Here is an 18,676-nt window from a genome sequence, read left to right on the forward strand (position 1 = left end):
GCTGCCAAAAATGTTGTCTTCGGTTTCAATGTTCATGTCTATGTTCAGAATTACCCTACACAGGGACGAACAGTTTGCAGAATAGCAAGTGCCTTATCAACATGTAAACAGGAGATGAATTTAACAGCGCAATGGTTCAGGATGAATTCCTGCCATGCACAAGCTGCCTACTGAGCCTCTTTCCATTTCTCTTTTTGAATTTTTTTTCTCACATTTGTTAGTTCTTTGAGAGTTTCATGAAATCTGTTTTTATAACATTCATTTTGTATTCACTTATTTTGTGTTCAAAGTACTCAAGAATAAATATTAAGGGTGCTTGACAAATGCATTTACCCTTGTGTATTTTCTTGGGAAATTATGTGTTAGTGAGTTTAACTTTTTTATATCATGGAAAGGACAAGTTGTATTAAGAATTATTTTTAGAGACTTTTGTGTTATTTGCTTTATTTCATTTTTAATTTTTTTGTAATTTCATTCTTCTTGTGATGATGTAAAAGTGAGTCTATGTAAAACTTTTATTATTTCAGTCAAAATAGAGTGTGTATACATAACTCTAATTTTGGCTAATAAGTAAAACAGTATCACCACGTAACTAATCGTTTATAAGTTTTGTGGGGAGATATGGATACAATTCACCTCATCAGAGCATCAATTATTCACAGATACATGTGAATTACACATACATATGTTGTAGAATTCAGAGTATCCTGTTTTTGAACTGATTTTGAAGATCAACTAATAGGAAACTAATTTTTTTTTCTAATTTCATCTGTCACATGGAAGCTATAGTAGGCAATCCAGTATTGTATTTTTAAAGACTATGTATTAAAAACATTAAATATTAATAAATGGGAAATATGAATGCAGACAATATATTTTTTAATTGTAATATTTATTTTTTGAAATATTTGAAATATTTATTTAATTGTAGAAGATATTAAGGATGCACAAGCAGCAGCTTTTAAAAGAGCTTTTGTTACCTTTAATAACTCCAAAATAATTGTTCATTTTTACTTATTGAATTAGAATATTCTGTTTTTTTTTTTTTTTTTTTTTTTTAAAAAACTGATTCCTCCTTTTGCTCCTCATCGGGATCTTGGGAGCTCAGTCCGGTGCTCCTATGTGGGGCTCTGTCATTTTCTCCATCCAATGCCAGGTGAAGGTTCTATGGTGATATGTAAGATATTCATGAGTATGGCAATAGGATCTGGACATTTCTGGCACCCTCTCCTCAGCTGCCCAAGGACCTAGCTGGGGGTGTCTTCCTGGACACCTGGGAACCCCTCTAGAGTCAAGTCTCTGCCAACCCTAGAATGGCTCCCTTAAGTAAGATATATAATTCCTTGATCCCATATCCACCCTTGTTATATCCCAACCATCCTATTCCCCCAAGCTCTTCCCATCCTCCACTTCACACTTTTCTCTCCCCATCCCCCCTCCCCCCATCCCACCCCACCCGCATGTTCCCATTTTTTGTCCGGCAATCTTGTCTACTTCCAGTATCCAGGAGGATAACTATATGTTTTTCTTTTGGTTCACCTTCTTATACAGCTGCTCTAGGATTTTTTTTTTTTTTTTTTTTTTTTTTTTTTTTTTTTTTTTTACAAATTATAGGCTCGATGTCCTTTATTTATGGCTAGAACCCAATTATGAGTGAGTACATCCCATGTTCATCTTTTTGGGCCTGGGTTACCTCACTTAGGATGGTGTTTTCTATTTCCCTCCATTTGCATGCAAAATTCAAGATGTCATTGTTTTTTACCGCCGAGTAGTACTCTAATATGTATATATTCCACACTTTCTTCATCCATTCTTCCACTGAAGGGCATCTAGGTTGTTTCCAGGTTCTGGCTATTACAAATAATGCTGCTATAATCAGGACCGTGAGGAGTGCGTTTACCCATTGAGACGGTGGGACAGATCTAACGGGAGACCACCAAGTCCAGTTGGAATGGGACTGATGGAACAGGGGACCAAACCGGACTCTCTGAATGTGGCTGACGGTGGAGGAGGACTGAGAAACCAAGGACAACGGCAATCAACATGAACTCTAAAGCATGGACGGGCTCACTGTGAGCCTTGTCAGTTTGGTTGCTCACCTTCCTGGACTTAGGGGGAGCTGGGAGGACCTTGGACTTAACATAGTGAAGGGAACCCTGATGGCTCTTTGTCTTGGAGAGGGGTGGAGAGGGGGTATGGGTGGAAGGGAGGGGAGGGAAGGGGGAGGAGGAGGGAAGGAGATGGAAATCTTTAATAAAAAAAAATGAGGAAGAAAAAAAAGAAAAAAAAACTGTCATTTGATGAAGAGCAGGAGGATTTACTAAAACTTCACTCTTTTATATAAATGCATAATTTGTCTTAGAGAAAAGACAGATAAAATATCAGAAAAATGAAGAATAAATAAGTCTTATTAGAGCAGAAAAGAAACTAAAAGATGGGAAGAAAGGAAATGGCTCAGCAAGCACTGCTTGCTATGCACACACTAGGACCTGAGTTTGCATCCCTAGGAACTACACAAATTTGATCATATTAGTGCACATCTGTAAAGTCAGAAAGGAGGGAGTGATGGGAAGACACAAGTCGATCCCTGTAGCTCTCTGGCTAGGTGGTCTATCCACGTTGATGTGCTTTTTTCTGGTTCACTGGTGGCACCCATACACAGTTCTGTGTAGGGACATGCACAACACACACACACACACACACACACACACACAAACACACACATGTGAACATATGTAAAAAAACACACAGCACACAGATAAATTTAATAAAGCTGTTTTCTCTTCCTTGGGTGATCTATGTGTCCCTCTTCGGGACATGTTATCTAGTTTCTCTGCTGCGCTGCACTGTAGTCTGGTTATTCTTTGCTTTGCATATAATATCCATGTATGAGTGAGTCCATACCATGTTTGTCTTTCTGAGTTTGGATTAGGGAATTGGTCCTGCCTCAAATTAATGTGTCAGACTTTGTTGACTTTCCATGAGAACCCTTACCTGTTGGGAGGAGTAGATGGGGGAATGGGTTGGGGAGCAGGCAGGTGGCAGGACGAGGTGGGGGGAAGAACTGTGGATGGACTGTAAAATTAAATTAAAAAAATAAAATTGAAAAAATAAAAACTAATAAAATAAAGCTAAAAGAAAACTGGTTGTGCATGTTATTTCTCATGTATAAATATATTTATAGTATTGGGGCTGAATCAAAACCTTTCATACATGTTAGAGCAAGTCCTACAACTCTCTTCCTTCCCAGATAAGTATTATGTTATTAAGATTTTATTTAGCTACTATGAAAAAATCACCTATTTTCTATTAATCTGTCTGTAATATTCTATATTTCTCACCAATTTTCTACCTATCATTATTTTTAGGAATACAACATTTTAGAAACAATTTATTCTCATTATTTGCTGATGGCATGTTTGTGATCTATTATGTAAAATTTGTCACACAAAAATTTAGAGGTATTTAGAATCCCTTAAAATATCAGCAGTGAACTAGGATAAAGAATCAGTTGAGAAGTTCTTTTCTGCACAAACAGGAGCCAGAATTCTGATTCCTGGTACTGACCGACATAAAAGCCAGATAGGTATCGTGACCCCTGTTATCTCTGAGCTGGGAAGGCAGAGAGAAGAGAAAAGCTAGGAAACATGGTTAGATAGAGGACACAAGTTAGTGAGTGCCTGGTTCAGTGGGTTTCAGCCTCATCAAATATAGTAGAGAACATTGAGGAAGTTCTCTTGCCCATATCCATGCATATCATACACGTACACACACAAAAGCAGATAATTGAAACAAACAGATCAAACCCCACAGGGACAAAGTCAAACATTAAAGATATAAGCATTTTAGTTAAAATAAAATTATCTTCACCTTTCTTTTTCCAACACTTTCCAGGTCTCTTCTTTCAACCCATCCTTGTCATCTATCTCCTTTATCAAACTGATAGCCCCCTTTTCTTTGAATATTATTGTTATTATTATTATTGTGTGTATATGCACAAAGATAGAAATACAACCTACCAATTCATGTTGCTGGTTTGTATATATGGTCAGTTATGTAAGATATGCCTTTTTATCAATGCAGTGAAGAACAATCTGTGTCTTTGAGATGTTATTGTTGTTAACTTATTTGTTGGAAATGTCTCTAAGCATTACGCTAAAAAGATATCTAGCACTTCAACCTGTAACAAAAGCATGTCAGAGAAATTCTTTCAGATATAACTTACATTGACATTAGCTTTGAGTTCTACCATAATTAGACAGTGATGTGGTCAGTGGAGCATCCTGTGAGACCATGCAAAATGGGCTATAGTGGAACATGGGGCAAGGATGAAAAGAGGCCATATTTCTGAATTAAAGAGATTATGAGGACTTGAGAAAGTCTAGCAATTCTCCTGGCTGTGAGGTTGAAAACCACAGAAAGGAATCAGGAAAATGTTATTTCTCCCACAGCTAGAGATTTATTATAAATAAATAATGAATATAAATATTTTAAAGACAGGTGTTATATAAGATGGATTTGAGAAGAAATACATAAAAGAAGATTGTACACGTCTAGACTGACAAAACAATTTTGTGACCAAAGCTTCAAGGAAATCTTACCTTGTATTTTGTCAAGGACCAATGACTCAGTAACCTTTAATTCCATGTTCATGGTGACTTACATAACTACAGTGACTATAACTTGATGTTATATACTTTTCACCCATCAATATAGTTTTATTGAGTTTTCTAAAATTTTATATTCTGTTCAAAAGGAAGTAATAGCAATAATTGATATGCATATTAAGGTCCAATATATTAAATACTCAAAAGTTTGTTTTTTCATGTAGTACGATTATAAGAGGTTTTCCATATTCCTGAAAGTCGATTTCCATTGATTTAGAAATGTTTCCACAGTGAGAGATGCTGGGCCCGTATTTACACATTCACACTGAGCATCAGTTCTGGGTTCAATATGCATAATAGGACATACTTATAGAATCAAATTGTACTAGAGTTCATATTAAACAGCTTTGATATCTGGAGTCTTTATCAACTAACTTTGAAGTTATTTGCTCTTGCCCACCCTTCCCCTTCTGTATTGCCTGTCCTCCCTCAAGCCAGTGGGTCTCCTCCATGTTACTCTATTTCTCGCTTCATATCCGCCTGACCCTGTTAATCCCTTCTCAAGATCCTCCCATGTCTTCCCACTCCCTTCATGCACAGCTATGGTCCTATATTATCCATATTTTAAAGTAATTTTTGAGGTAATTTAAGGTTTGGAGCTAGGAATTTCAGGTGTGAAAGAACACAAGACTTAATTTTTTCCAAGTCTGATTAATGCTCTACACTGTTCAGATAGGTTCAGAATGTCACATATATCATAGGCAAATAAATATAAGAAACAAAGAAAACAACTTTATTCAATATAATCTTTTCTATGTCCATTCTAATACATTCAAATTTAATTATTTCATCTTTATTTACACCTGAACAGTATCTCATCATTTATACATAGCACGTTTTCATAAAATTATCAAATTACATGTAGCGATTGTGGGTATCTTTGTGATTCACAGTGGGAAAATATTTTTGTGGGAAAATAAGATCCCACAAGCATCTTGGAAATCGAAGACTAAGGGTATATAGAAAATACCTGGGCTTCCTGGACTATAGAGTGAGACCCAATATCACAAAATGAAGCAAAAGGCATAATTTGAAGTTTGTAATAAACAGGAAATAGTATGAAAAAAGATGATGGCACTTAGGCTTTAGAAAGTAGTAAAGTGTAGTCAAGACCTTGCAAGTGGCTTCAAGCAAATGATACACAAGGAGTGACTGACTGAGTGTACAAACGGAATGACAAGACACATCTCTGAAACGGAAGTGCTGTGGACACAGAGCTTAGACACTTGTTTTTCAGAAACCTTTCCCCTGCTGTTTCATCGCAACATTCATACTGGTGAATAGAGTTCAGAAAGTTTTTTTTTGAGCTTCGGAAGAAAAAAATGCTCATGTAGACATTTGATAAAGGTGTAATTTGTCATTGTGGCTTACTTCGGACAGTAGCTACTCGGCGGGAATGGAGAATGGAAAAAGGGATTATGTTCTGTGAGGAAGTCGCTCTACACTGTTCAGATAAGTTCAGGATGTCATATATATCATAGGCAAATAAATATAAGGAAGAAGAAACAAAAGCTTCAGTAGCTGATAACTTAATTATCCTACTATCAGGTTCAAAGGGCTTTAAACATGTCCAAAATGTCTACCAAATTTTCAGCTGGAGTGACAGCAGAGATCGTAAGTGCAGCTAAGGAAAACTAGCATTCTTTCCAGAGTAGGACTCTGACAGACTATGATGAATCACCTTATTATCATGGCTCAATGACAAATGCACTTGATCAGTCTTTCTTCCTGGGAATAGCTGAGCATATCCAGAGGCAAAAGTTGAAGGGAAATGAAGACTACCTAGCTATCCTAGGTGTTATACATCAGCATTTATTTAAAAGTATTCAAAAGAACCTTATCAATTACTGTATATGCCAACAGAAAATACTTTGCCTATTTTCAATATATAACCTTTTCTGAAGATTTAGTTCAGTGACTTTGTGAAGGAATGGAATAGAGATCAAAGAGAAGATACTTTAACTTTTCTTTTTAGGTTCTACCCTTTATGTATCTCACAAAAGATTCTCAGATACAGTATCAACAACTTTCCCATAATGTATTTGCTGCACATATATAACAATATCCCTAGTATATATAGTTTTCCTTCTTCACATATATTTATAAAAATGACATCAGAAGAAAGTGTAATTAAGACAACTTAGAGGATTACAAATATGCTTAAGCCACAAAATAATAAATCCTTAAGCATATTTAAAGAAGAAATTTTTTAGAGATCAGGGTTTTATATTATATATTTCTTCACATGGGTAATATTGCTTCTGTTGAAAAACATACTTAAGGGTGCTGGAGAGTTGGTTTAGCAGTTATGAGCACTGGCTGCTCCTTCAGAGGTCCTGAGTTCAATTCCCAGCAACCACATGATGTTTCACAACCATTTATAATGAGATCCGATTCCCTCTTCTGGCATGCAGGCATAAATGGAGGCAGAATGCTGTATACATGATAAATAAATAAATAAATCTTAAAAAAAGAAAAACGTACTTAGAAATCAAAGAAACTGCCAAAATTACTGTATTAATTTAATGTCACTGTTTAGGACAGGTTATAAATATGCTCTTTTTTCTCATTTTTTTAATTAAAGATTTCCATCTCCTCCCCCTTCCCTCCCCTCCCCCTAACTCCAGGAAGGTGAGCAACCAAACTGACAAGGCTCACAGTGAGCCCGTCCATGCTGTAGAGTTCATGTTCATTGCCGTTGTTCTTGGTTTCTCAGTCCTCCTCCACCGTCAGCCACATTCAGAGTCCGGTTTGGTCCCCTGTTCCATCAGTCCCATTCCAACTGGACTTGGTGGTCTCCCGTTAGATCTGTCCCACCGACTCAATGGGTAAACGCACTCCTCACGGTCCTGACTTCCTTGCTCATGATTTCCCTCCTTTTTTTAAAATCTTTTATATATATATATATATATATATATATATATATATATATATATATATATATATATTTCACTTCACACTTTTCTCGTCCCATCCTCCCTCCCCCCATCCCACCCCACCCCTATGTTCCCATTTTTTGTCCGGCAATCTTGTCTACTTCCAGTATCCAGGAGGATAACTATATGTTTTTCTTTGGGTTCACCTTCTTATATAGCTTCTCTAGGATTTTTACGAATTATAGGCTCGATGTCCTTTGAATTTTGCATGCAAATGGAGGGAAATAGAAAACACCATCCTGAGTGAGGTAACACAGGCCCAAAAAGATGAACATGGGATGTACTCACTCGTAATTGGGTTCTAGCCATAAATAAAGGATCTCCCTCCTTTTGCTCCTCATCGGGACCTTGGGATCTCAGTCCGGTGCTCCTATGTGGGGCTCTGTCATTTTCTCCATCCAATGCCAGGTGAAGGTTCTATGGTGATATGCAAGATATTCATGAGTATGGCAATAGGATCTGTACATTTCTGGCACCCTCTCCTCAGCTGCCCAAGGACCTAGCTGGGGGCGTCTTCCTGGACACCTGGGAACCCCTCTAGAATAAATATGCTTTTTGTGTTTCAAACTTTTAAACCATACACCTTGAGTGCTACGATTTTGGATCATTATCACTTAACCATCATGAGGTTTATTTTTTTACATGAATATAAGGCAATCAAAATAATTATGGCATCACATATTTCCTTTGGAGATATTCTAATCTCAATCATTTATTTTTTACTTCATCATTATGTGATATATTATAATTTGTGCTTTTCTAATAACTGTGCATAATCCTTAATATACTTACTTGTAAAGCCAAATCATTTAGATTTTTCTCAAATGTGTTGCCACTATTACTTCCAAAATGTGCACAAATGAATAAGGCATAGATTAATCTGTCCATGACATTGTCACAACAAGCTAGTCATCATGCTTTCTCATTCAAGTTTAATTGAAATACTGTGTATATATGTTAAAAAATGAAAGGTTATAAATATCTCTGAATTTTACTAATTTTCGAGAGTATAATATTGTAGAAAAGACTTGGGATACAGATGTACAGGTATAACAAAGTTTTTTTATACAGTATCATCCTCAGTTGTGGGTTGTATGCATAGTTGCTCCCTTAACAAGTTATCTCTTAAATCAAATTAAATAGATATGTAAGAGCTTTAGTATTTTTTATTATTTGTTTTATTTACTGTTGTTTTGTTTGTTCTTTTTCTTTGATATAGGATTTCTCTGTGAAAAAAAACCTTGAATTTGAGGACTTTTCTCATCTTCAGAGTATTAGGATTATAGGATTTACCATAGTTATATGTATATAAATAAATAAGTATATATGAATATTTATAGGCGTATACATATATATTAATTTAAATTTGTGATCTCACCTCTATAATTCACATTTTTCTTTTTTTGCACATAGCTCTTTTCAGCCCTTCTATTTCTGGTTATACTTTCTTCATCTTTTTTCATCTATTATGAGTGACTTATTTATTGCAATAGTAATGGAACTTAAAGCATCATTGCAGAAGTGTGAAGTGAAGTAACAACTCTTCCATTTATCATGACCAGTGTTATCTGGTACCAATTATTTGGACCATCTGGTATCTAACATAGTCAGAGAAGAGCAAAATCTAACACATGAACACTCTGGGCTTCATTTCTTGGTGTTACTTGTATTTTCTGCTTAGTTTAGCTGCTCCTCAGTGTGTAACTTTCAAAGTCAGTGAGAAGTCAAATCCAGAAAAGATCTAAATGAAATAAAGTGTTGACCAGAACTGATGATGTGAATAAGCTTGACAACTGTTGAGAACGTAGGTTAGAGCAGGATGCACAGCCCTAACTTCCCATTCATCATTCCAGTGCTTGCTACATTAGAAGGTCAACACAGCACATCTTGAAATATAAAATAACATAGAAGAGACCTTCAAGGAAATGATCTCAAAATTTGCATTTTAATTTGTAAAAATAAATCTTCTGGTATTTATTTTATTTTTATTTTTTTTATTTTTTTTCTCTTCTGGTATTTAATATAAAGCATTCTTTGGCTTGGTATTTTTTGTTTGCTTGTTGTTTGTTTTGTTTCTTGAGATAGGGTTTCTCTGTAGCATTAAAAACTATCCTGAAAATAGTTCTTGTGGCATGGTATTTTTTTAATCAGTGTTCATTATAGATTGATTGACATATGCTTCATAAAAGATAAACTACTGGCATATGTTTTAATAATTGGTACACTAAAATATATATGTCAATGAACATAGAATTACCAATATATAATTAAGTAACAAAACACAATTTTATAATACAACAGATATAATCATAGGTTTAACATTAAGTATTTGGTTTAAAGTACTTTACCACACAGAAATTTATCAACAAACTGTTTTAAATACACTAATTATAGTAGGAAGAGAAAAGCATAAAGATAAGCAAAGAATATGTATTTTAAGCTTTTATTTACCTCAGTGAGTATAGGTATAGATGTAACTTATTTATTATTTCAGTTTTCTTTCTTTCTTTTCTTTTTTCTTTGAGACAGGGTTTCTCTGTGTATCAGCTCTGGAATTCCTGGAACTCACTCTATAGACCAGGCTGGCCTTGAACTCACAGAGAGCTTTGCCTCTGCCTCCCAAGTACTAAGATTACAGGTATGCGCTGCTACTACTCAGTATATTATTTCTTTTTAGAAAATCTGCATCTACTTTTTAAGCACAGAAAGATGAATGATGCATTTGTTTTGAAAAAAAAACTTTTATATCCAAATACTTCTTAAAACCGCTATGATGTGTCAATTTCCAAGTCTAACCTTTCCATTATTCAAGAAGCTTCAACCTAAAATCTTGATCAACACATTGAGTTTTATATTTCTTGGTCCTCCCACGATGACTGGATGAGTGACAGAGAATTTATTTATTTTTATTCTTCAGCAATATCCCACGTACAGAATGCATATGCCAATGTTTCACATAATTTCAACATAGTAAGGAAGTTAAATACCACCTACCAAGGAAGACATATTACAATGTCAGGAAGAACTAGTAATTTTAACCATAAGATTCCAAATATACCAATTACTAACAAAAATCTATAGTGTATATTTTTAAGTGGAGTTACTGCTTGCTAGAGATTTTAAGAGTTGCAAACATTAGCTGAAATTTGACTTAGATATAATTCTTACATTGCCTAATACATCTCATTATGAAATGTAATTATGATTAGTTACATTATGTTCAATACATAACAAGAAAGAGATATGGTACAATAAACAAAATCTCAAGGCTATTTCAAGTGGGTTTCCATCAGCATGTATTATTTCTCGATTTTGCACTCTTGAGTTACATAAGACAAAATATCATAGTCGTGAAGTTGCATATTAGAACTTTTTGGTTTTTTTCTTGCACATAACCAGTAGCAGAGGTCAAAGCGTTAGGGACATCATAATTCCTATGATCTGATGGCTTCTACCTGGGGGCATCCTATCATAGAGGGATCTACGCTTGAGGTTTTGTTATTACTGGAATCAAGGTGATTGCTGGAGACTTTCAGGTGTCTTTGGGGTATTTGGTACAGGACCTTGGTAGGAAATTCTAACAGTAGTAAATCCCTGATACTCTAATGTTAGTGCTTTCAGGTCTGGTATAATGTAAGCTAAGTATTAGGCATTTTAAGTAGGTGCTATTTGCATGATTATTATGCCTACTTGCTGAGTAAAGCAGGAATCTGACACAAAGTGAAGGAGACAGATATAAAATAAGGCAACATTTCGGTTCCAGGTTTCTTTCTGCTTTACATTACCTTGTGGGCGAAAGTGAAGGGTCAGTGCTTTTCTACAAAATCAGTTTCTAAGAACCCACTGTAATTGGACCTGAGAGGCATGAGAGTGACCTTACAAGCGTTAATTAGAGCTAAAAGATTCCGGGACAGAGTAATTCAAAAAAGAAAATAAAACAATAGGATTTGATTGAGGCTGGGATCCTGCTAGTATATCCTTATCTGAGACTGTAATTCCCATAGAAAGAGGCATAGTATAAAAGCCACTGGGCTTATTAAGAAGTTAAAAAGTCACTTCAACTTAGTAGTCTAGATGTTAGAAATTCTAACACATAAGTACAAAGTAGGAAAGAACTAATTCTCAAGGGAAATAAATCCTTTGACCCTAGCATGGTGTGAGTGCGTGTGTGTGCATGTGTGTGTGTGTGTGTGTGTGTGTGAACACCTACGGGTATAACAGTAAAAGAAGTCTCAAATAAATATCTAAAATCAAGCCAAGCCATTGTGAGTTAAATTTTAACATGATATTTGCATATACCGTAAGGATGATGTGAATGTATTGAATCTCATTTTAGTTGATGTTATCATAAAAGATATGTTTCTCTTGAAAGAAAATAAGGAAGACTGATTACCAAAAAAGTAAAAGAACATTAAATAGAACGCAAGAACTACTTGATCCTAACTAAATTATTCTAACCTTTACCTATTTATATTCAAATGTGTGCTGAAGATACCAAAACTTTCTCTCCATCCTTTAATTCCCCCACTCCCACATTTTAATTTTATGCATGTAAGCATTGAGGAATTAATGTATAGGGATGAGGGATTTATTCAGACAAACACTCGGCTAGAAATCACCACTCAGGTCTGATCTAAACTTTCTGTAAGAGTCAGAACACACAACATGCTGCAAAACTAATCTCTCACGACCTCGCTATCATAGTCCAAATGGCACTGAAGTTTGTGCTCTGAAAGGCTCAGGTGGTCTGAGGAGAAAACTGATATTCTATTGTCCTGAAGAATACATTTCTGATCTTAGGTAAATCCTCAATAGATGTCTTAACTAACAGATTCAAGTTGCAATTGTCATTAAATATCGGAGCTCATGTCTATAATCTGGATTTTATTGTGATTTCTTTTCAACCAGGATTCTGAAAGTGTGTCCTGCATTAAGACTAATGGCTTTTAGCAGCATCTTATTTTATACGATCACATCATGGAATGCATGAAATTAATGAACAATTTGAAAATGACATAATGCCTGTCTTTAAAAAGACTTCTGATTTTAAGCAAAGACTGAAAGAGTTTAATATGATACCATGCTCTGAACACAGTCTAAAAATTCAGGCAGTGCTGAAATTAAAATATTTTATCCTTATAATGAAGTACTCTCAATATATGACAGTCAGTTTACTATAAAATAATGTCAGAATATTCTTACATTAAGGTCACAGAGTGCCAATCTCCCTATAATTATGGTAATAATTTACTATGTGCCCTCTCATGAGAATCTAGGATAGTCTACAAATAAACAACAACAAAAATGAAGCAGTCTGGGCTCACTGCCCAGTTATCTCAAATATATATAATGGCACAATGAGAATAAATACTTATAAGCACACTTGAGTCCACGGAGGCTGGTGAGAGAGTTATGGGTCAAAATCAATGTAGCAAGTAACAATAGACTTCCCATAAATCTCCTTTGTATAAGCAGTGTATATCTGAGATGTCCTCCCCCTCCTGAAGACTCTTACATGGTTACAAAGGAAAATAATCTGTTTTTCGATTTGTGTGCATGCAGGAGACGTACAACTGAAGGAAACTGAAATTTACCTAAATTGTGCTGATCTGCTTTAACCATGTTAATTAGAAAATCAGCATATTCCAATTAGAAATTCTACCTCTCAAAAGAGACATTATGTAAAATGAATTACAGTTTTATTGGTAAATAGCAGTTCAGAATTGTTGTGTTACATGCCCAAAATTGCCAAAAATTGCTCCTTAATGTCCTATTGACGTACTGTTCCAGTTTATTGAACTACAGAACACTGGTGCTTTCTTCCAGTTTTAATTTTAAAAACTTGAGTGAATTTTTTTGAGCTTTGCCAAGCAAAAGCATAGCAACCAATCATTTAAACAAAACAATCTGCCCTGTACACACAGCTCCTCTGGATTTTATTGGACATCAATCAGATTCTCTAACAGTTTTTCATTCTTCTATGTGGTTATCTCAATTATTTATTTACTTATGTAAATATTTATTTATTCTTAATTACCTATTGTATTTCTAAGACATACACACACTTTCTCCAGACACAATAGAGGTGATGCACATATAAACTCAGACTATGACATCACTCACAAGGTCTGCAAATATTCAAGCCAAATGAGATTACAGTGAGAGAAGGAGAAATGGACAGCAGCTTCTACTGCTAAGAAGCTATCTGCAATTGTGACCTGTTACTAAGTTCAAACTCGTCTTTTGCAATGGAGCATATTAACTAAACTGTGTAAACCCCATGCTCAAGAGCAGTTAGCCAACACAAAAGGAACTCAGTAGTGATTTTTGGAGATTTGTTGATTCATAGCTTTGTTTAGGCACTTTTTTGTCATATTGGTCTTTTACTTGTGTATTGATTTCTAAGCTCCCTTCCTCCCTCTCTCTCTCTCTCTCTCTCTCCCTCTCTCTCTCTCTCTCTCTCTCTCTCTCTCTCTCTCTCTCTCTCTCTCTCTCTCTCTCTCTCTCTCTCTTCCTCCCTCCCTCTCTCCCTCCCTCCCTCCCTCCCTCCCTCCATCTCTGGTTGTGTGTATAAGTGTGTGTGTGTGTGTGTGAGAGAGAGAGGGGGGGGGGGAGTAAGAGAAAGAGAAGAGAGAGTTTGTAAGTTTCTTGTTTTTTGTTGTTGTGTATTTTGTTGGGTTTTTACAAAGAGAAAGGACAAAGGGTATGGAGATTGGTGGATAGGAAAATTGAGAGGCTTTCTAAGGAATTGTGGTTGGGAAATAGATGTAGGCGTTTTTATTGTCTCGAAGCACTCAAAAGTTAGCACACACTACATAAACTCTAAGAGATGCTTTCTCATGATCTGTATTTTGAAGTTTTTAGCATAAGCACATACTGCTAAGGAATGCATAATAATGTATATTGAAGGTTTTCATGAATCAAATTACAATGAACTTTACCTGTATTACTCCCAATTAAAACACTTGTAAGGCATTATACTCAGAGTTCTTTTTAGATTTGAAATGTCTAATCTCATCCTTCAGGTAACATGTGATGTATGCATCCATATACACCTTGGTCTTATGGTAACTCAGGGGTACTTTCAGCTGTTTTCTCCAATTTGGAGTTGAATAGGAAAAAAGAAAATTTCCATTTTTAAGTACAATGAATGTTCTCTAATAATATACCAGTAGTTTTACTACTCAACTGTACTGTTTATTATTTTAATATGAAGTAGAAACAGTAAGATTTCAAGACTCACTCTACATCTATGGATGTCGAGATGATTTATAGGATAGTTCTTTAAACATATCCATCAATACTTATCCTGGTTCTAAATAGACCTGCAATGCCAAGTCTCCAGGCTCATGTATTTACAAGGCTTCACTGATTCTGGAGAAGAAGGGAGAATGATGCATTTGTAACGTAATACTTGGATCTTTTGAGAAATAACACAATTGCTCGAAACATTTTGCTGATAGTTTATATTTGATTGATTGTATGCTAGTGGTAGGAGAGAATTGACTACAATAACCATCTTCAACTGCATAAAAATATACATGGAAAGACTGCTTAGCCTGGACAGTTTCAGATACAGCTCCCCCTATCTGATTTGGTCACATCTATAAAGACCTCTGGGAAGCCTAGGAAGATAGAACTTTGAAGGACAGCTGTGATTAGTGCCTACACTGTCTTATTTTGCCCAGAGTGAGCTTTGAAATAGTATCCCCTTGAAATTAACATATTGTTTTCTTTGTCTTGTTTCTTTTTTAGGTAAGCACACTAGTTATTCCTGTGTAATCAGCCTGCACCAAGGTAAAACAAGAAAAAGTGATAAATGTATGTGTATGTGTGCGTATCATAAGTATTATATGCAATCAGTTTAATATATAAATTTTCATAAAGTATAGAAAAATTGTTTAAAAAATCAGAACTGTTTTTGTAAAATTGAGGACTAAATATACTGATAGAAAAGTAATCATTCAGGCCTTTTTTTTTTCTTATTGGTTTATCGAGACAGTGTTTCTCTGTGCCTTTGGAGCCTGTCCTGGAACTAGCTCTTGTAAACTAGGCTACCCTCAAACTCACAGAGATCCACCTGCCTCTGACTGCAGAGTGCTGGGATTAAAGGCATGTGCCACCACCACCCAGCTCATTCAGGTCTTTTGATGTCAGATGGTGCTGATGAGATTCAAAATTCATAATACTTGAAAATCTTTTATCACATATAGCTTTACGAATATTTAGAACTGAGTACTTCATTAGGGCACTTCACATTCTAAACTCTATCCTAACAGTGTATGTTTGAACTATATTTTTAATATACAAATTAGCATTTTTATAGCACATTTTGGAAATAAGTGAAATATAATCAATATGTAAATAAAAAAGGTAATTTGCAAATTTAAACATAATGCATACATTATATACAAAGGATTGAGTTCTTAAATTGCACACACATGGCATGAAGAACACATTTGAGTAATATTAATTGGAATTATTTATCATTTTAAAGATTGCTTATCAACATATATAAAATAGGACTCTCAGAAAAATAATTTATCATATTCTTAGGAGAAGTGTGACAGGACTTTAAACTTCCTAATATTGCATTCCCTATAATAAATCAAATTCACAATTAAATATGTTGGGGTGTCCACAACGAAGAGAAAGGGAAAGTGTAATCACATGACTGATGGAACACATGTTCTAAACTTTTTAAAAGGTATGTGTAATATTTAAGGTATTCTAAGGAATTTTTGAAATCCAAATAAAGGAGGTCTTTCTTCACATTATATTAATTAATTAATTTGGAATCGGATATTTGAAGAATGCTCAAGTTTACAAGGAGACTAATTGCTCATATTTTGTGCAATATAGACAAAGTTTTTATAAACAAAATTAGATCAACTTGTAGCAAAGGCAACAAGGTAATGGTTAAAGACCCTATACAGTTTCAGAGTTTAGTACACTTGAGTTCTTGCCTTTGCGACAGGGGAGGTGGAAACTCATTGTCCCAAAAGAAGTACAAATCAACTTTAATTAGAAGAAGAACCTTCATCATCATTTATAATGCTTTGAAAGTAAATAATGTTCTAACTGATGTGGTGAAAGCATTCTTTATCCTCCCAGCATCTGAACCTTGTTATTAATGGGCAGAGTAATTAAACTGTGCTAAAAGGGTGACTTACTTTTCTTATAATTTGATAACAATTTTAGATTTAAAATTCTGAGTGTATATGGTATGTCTAATTATTTATAGCTTTCCAGCAAGATGGGAGAGTAGTGTTCACCTAGCTGCTATTGGGACTCTGTTAAAACAAGTGTTTCTTTTGTTATTATTTTGTTTTAAATTGAAAATGAATACTCAATATACTGAAAAGTATACTTCTGTGAGCATAAGTAGGTGTCTATAATTAAGCAAGTATGATCAAAGGTCTTAATATTTTAAGTCACCTCTCTGAAAAGAATTAACAACATCTATTTGGATTGATTAGGAAATGCAAGTGCCAGATGGATTCTCTTGTTTGTGAACCAAAGCTTCTCCTCCCTGTATGTATCTTTCCCTATTTAGTAGTTTTGGTGCTGCTAAGTGTCCAACAAACTTCATTGAGGGTGTCTGTATGGTTTCAATCTGGTGAGCTCACTTTCCTATAATCTTTCAGTTACCAAATCATCAGTATGTGAACCTGTGATTCCTTTTCCCCCAATATGTCTGACAAGTAGTATCTCTGATAAACATCTGGGGAACAAATGCTAGTACAGGCAGCTTTTGGGAGTCCAGGATTGCCACCTATGTCATGCTTAATAAACAGATATGTCGCAGTCCCTCCACTTATCTGTTAGCTCTTACCTTCTTCCCATGAATTTTCTGTGATGTTCATGAAATCTTAAAAAGAGGCATGGGTGGGTGGGCTTTTTTCAAATCATGGTTTCTCTGTGTAGCTCTGGTTTTCCTTTAACTCACTCAGGAAAAGGCCAGTTTCAGACTCAGACAACTGCCTGTACCTGCCTCCCAAGTACAGGGATTAAAGTGTATTCCATCTATATACTCTATAAAATATCTTTTAAAAGAAACAGAAAAACGTTTATATTAGATTATCATCATCTATCAAATTTTCCACTTACTGGAAAATAACATAATACAGGGGAAACAAGGATGGTAAAGATCTTTTGTCTAGTGCCAAGCCTTCAATTATCTTTCATTCCCAACATTTATGGAGCCATGGGTATTTACATTTGCCTCCATTTACAGAGAAACAATATGCTTCTTCATTTAAGGCTGATACAAGCTTTTATATGTTGGTATAAATATGTAGATTTAGATTTAGATTGCCATTTTAAGTAAGCAACTATCTGTACTAAAGTGAATGAAACCAAAAAACAAAAATTATTTTGAGTTAGATGATCCAGCCCTACAAAGACGAATTCTTCATGCTTATTTAATATGTGTATCTTTCTGTAGAGCTTCAGTTTTATATATCTATGTTGAAGTTATTTGGAACAAAAGAAACTTGAAAGGGGATAATGCCGGGAGAGGTAAGGGTTGCTTTAGACAATAGTTCAAAGGTTAAATGAAGGTGGAAATGGTCTATTTTGGAGTTGTAAAGGTTGGAATAGGAAAAAGGTTGGAGGATGGAGCTGAAGAAGGTATTTGGAAGAGGGCCAAGAAAGCAATGGCAGTTTGAGAAAAACCTCAGTAGACTACTATTTGGTAACCCTATTAAAAAGAAAGAGTTTGAAGGTAAAACCATGCATAAACTTATCTTACAGGTTCTAGAGGCAATGAACCATTAAAACAAAATATTCTGTATTGTGTGTATGATACTTACATACAAGTTCTTATTCTGGAAAACCCCAGAGACTCACAAAAATACGTAAGTTTAGAAGGAGATATAGAGTGGCCACCCCATAAATGAGTTAGATGCTTTTCACTGTTTGGTAGCACTCACAGAGTAGCATAATGTCTACACAAGTGGTTCTCTAGTAAAAACATACATGTTCTTAACCAGATTTGAAATCATAAACACCAAAGAGCTAGGCCACATAGGTATAATTCCTGTACTACTTTATGGGATTAACCAATCACTA

The sequence above is a fragment of the Arvicola amphibius genome, chromosome 10, assembly GCF_903992535.2.
Source record: "Arvicola amphibius chromosome 10, mArvAmp1.2, whole genome shotgun sequence".
NCBI classification, from domain to species: domain Eukaryota; kingdom Metazoa; phylum Chordata; class Mammalia; order Rodentia; family Cricetidae; genus Arvicola; species Arvicola amphibius.